Here is a 3542-nt window from a genome sequence, read left to right as displayed (position 1 = left end):
TATCTCTTTCTCATCAAGATAAGCATATTTAAGAGTATCAGGTAAAGGTTTAAGCTCAAACACCGGATCACCCTTAGGTGGAGGGGGTCCCCTAGAATTTCAACAGGCAAGTTGTGCTTAAAAATAGGTCCCTGTTTAAAGAATACTTCATCTATTTCCCTTCTTTCATTCAGAAACATATCATTTTCATGGTCTAGCAAATATTATTCTAAAAGATCACTAGGAGGCACGGCAATAGAAGCAAGACCAATAATTTCATATTTACTAGGCAATTCTTTATCATGGGGTTGTACGAAATTTAGCAAAATTAAACTCATGAGACATATCCCCTAAACCCGCAGAAACAATATCCTTATTGCAGTCTATCTTAGCATTAACAGTATTCAAAAAGGGTCTACCAAATATAATGGGACAAAAGTCATCTTGTGGGGAACCAAGAACAAGAAAATCAGCAGGGTATTTAACTTTCCCACACAAGACTTCAACATATCTAACAATCCCAACTGGTGAAATAGTATCTCTATTGGCAAGCTTAATTGTAACATCAATCTCTTCTATCTCAGCACGTGCAATATCATGCATAATTTCTTTGTATACGGAATGAAGTATTGCACTTGCACTAGCACCCATATCACATAAGCCATGATAGTAATGATCTCCTATTTTAACAGAAATAGCAGCCATGCCTACAACAGGTCTATGTTTATTTTTAGTATCACGTCTAGCAATTCTAGCAGATTCATTGCAGAAGTAAATAACATGCCCATCAATACTATCGGCCAAGAGATCTTTAACCATAGCAACACTAGGTTCAACTTTAATTTGCTCAGGGGTTTTGGGTGTCTTAGTATTACTTTTGTTGACCACAGTTGAAGCTTTAGCATGATCCTTTATTCTAACAGGGCAAGGAGGTTTCTCAATATAAGCAGTAGGAACAACAGGATCATTATAAGTGATAGTCTTTTCTTCAACTTTAATAGGTGCAACTACTTTTACTTCAGTGGGAGGATTATATTTAAACCACTTCTCCTTAGGGAGATCAACATGAGTAGCAAAAGATTCACAGAAAGAAGCTACTATCTTAGAGTCAAGTCCATATTTAGTGCTAAATTCACGAAAAACATCGGTATCCATAAAAGATTTAACACAGTCAAACTTAGGTGTTATACCTGACTCCTTACCTTCGTCGAGGTCCCAATCTTCAGAGTTGCATTTAATTTTTTCCAATAAATCCCATTTGAATTCAATAGTCTTCATCATAAAAGATCCAGTACAAGAAGTATCGAGCATGGAGCGATTACTGAGAGAAAGCCGAGCATAAAAATTTTGAATAATCATTTCTTTTGAGAGCTCGTGATTGGGGCATGAATATAACATTGACTTAAGCCTCCCCCAAGCTTGAGCGATTCTTTATCCTTCGTGAGGCCAAAAATTATATATAATTACGATCACGATGAACAAGATGCATAGGATAAAACTTCTGATGAAATTCCAATTTTAGTCGTTGGTAGTTCCATGATCCAATATCATCACATAGCCTCAACCATGTCAATGCATCTCCCTTCAAAGATAAAGGGAAGACCTTCTTCTTGATAACATCCTCGGGCATACCTGCAAGCTTAAATAATCCACAAACTTCATCCACACATATTAGGTGTTCATCAGGATGTAATGTTCCATCTCCTGCAAAAGGATTAGCTAGCAGTTTTTCTATCATACCCTAAGGAATTTCAAAGTAGATATTTTCATTTTCAGTAGGTTGAGTAGATTGAGGAGCAACTCTTTGCTCTACTGGTCAAGGTGAAGATACCCCGAACAAGCCCCTTAGAGGATTACTTTCCATAGTAACAAGTGACAGTAAATTTCAGCGCACTATATAAATTTTTCCTTACCAAAGGCGCTTCACTCGCCGGCAACGGCACCAGAAAAGAGTCTTGATGACCCACAATTATAGGGGATCTATCATAGTCCTTTCGTTAAGTAAGAGTGTCGAACCCAACAAGGAGTAAAAGGAAATGATAAGCGGTTTTCAGCAAGGTATTCTCTGCAAGCACTGAAATTATAGGTAACAGATAGTTTTGTGATAAGGTAATTTGTAACGAGTAACAAGTAATGAAAGTAAATAAGGTGCAGCAAGATGTCCCAATCCTTTTTGTAGCAAAGGACAAGCCTGGAAAAACTCTTATATAAAGGGAAACGCTCCCGAGGACACATGGGAATTATCGTCAAGCTAGTTTTCATCACGATGATATGATTCGCATTCGGTACTTTGATAATTTGATATGTGGGTGGACCGGTGCTTGAGTACTGCCCTTACTTGGACAAGCAACCCACTTATGATTAACCCCTATTGCAAGCATCTGCAACTACAATAGAAGTATTAAGGTAAACCTAACCATAGCATGAAACATATGGATCCAAATCAGCCCCTTACGAAGCAACACATAAACTATGGTTTAAGCTTCTGTCACTCTATCAACCCATCATCTACTTATTACTTCCCAATTCCTCCCTCTAGGCCCAAACGATGGTGAAGTGTCATGTAGTCGACGTTCACATAACACCACTAGAGGGATGACAACATACATCTCATCAAAATATCGAACGAATACCAAATTCACATGACTACTAATAGCAAGACTTCTCCCATGTCCTCAGGAACAAATGTAACTACTCACAAAGCATATTCATGTTCATAATCAGAGGGGTATTAATATGCATAATGGATCTGAACATATGATCTTCCACCAAGTAAACCAACTAGCATCAACTACAAGGAGTAATCAACACTACTAGCAACCCATAGGTATCAATCTGAGGTTTGGATACAAAGATTGGATACAAGAGATGAAAGACTCCATATAGCCAAAGATGGGCATCGGAGGGCCATCAGGGGGCCCAGGAGGTAGGGGGCGCGCCCAGGAGGTAGGGCGCGCCCAGGAGGTAGGGCGCGCCCCCACCCTCATGGACGGTGGGTGGCCCCCTCTGGTACTTCCTTCGCCCAATATTTTTTATATATTCTGAAACGTGCTCCCGTGAAGCTTCAGGACTTTTGGAGATGTGCAGAATAGGTCTCTAATATTTGCTCCTTTTCCAGCCCAGAATTCCAACTGCCGGCATTCCCCCTCTTCATGTAAACCTTGTAAAATAAGAGAGAATAGGCATAAGTATTGTGACATAATGTGTAATAACAGCCCATAATGCAATAAACATCGATATAAAGGCATGATGCAAAATGGACGTATCATAGACCTTCGGGTCCGTAGTTAGTAGCTTGATGGCTTCCTATCTCTCTTTTGATTCTCAATACAATGGTCTCTTGGAGAACTATTTGATGTAACTATTTTTGCGGTGCGTTTGTTGGGATCCGATTAACTTTGACTTTATGATCAGATCTATTTTATCCATGAAAGTTATTTGAGTTTTGATCTCTTATATGCATGATTACTTGTATAGCCTCGTATTTCTTATTAAAATCTTTGGTTTCGTTAGGCCGACTAGATCGATTTTTCTTGCCATGGGAAAAGGTGCTTTCTGATGGG

The sequence above is a fragment of the Triticum aestivum genome, chromosome 5A (assembly GCF_018294505.1).
Source record: "Triticum aestivum cultivar Chinese Spring chromosome 5A, IWGSC CS RefSeq v2.1, whole genome shotgun sequence".
In the NCBI taxonomy this organism is placed as follows: domain Eukaryota; kingdom Viridiplantae; phylum Streptophyta; class Magnoliopsida; order Poales; family Poaceae; genus Triticum; species Triticum aestivum.
The sequence above is the reverse complement of the archived record's forward strand: the minus strand, read 5'-3'. Positions refer to the sequence as shown.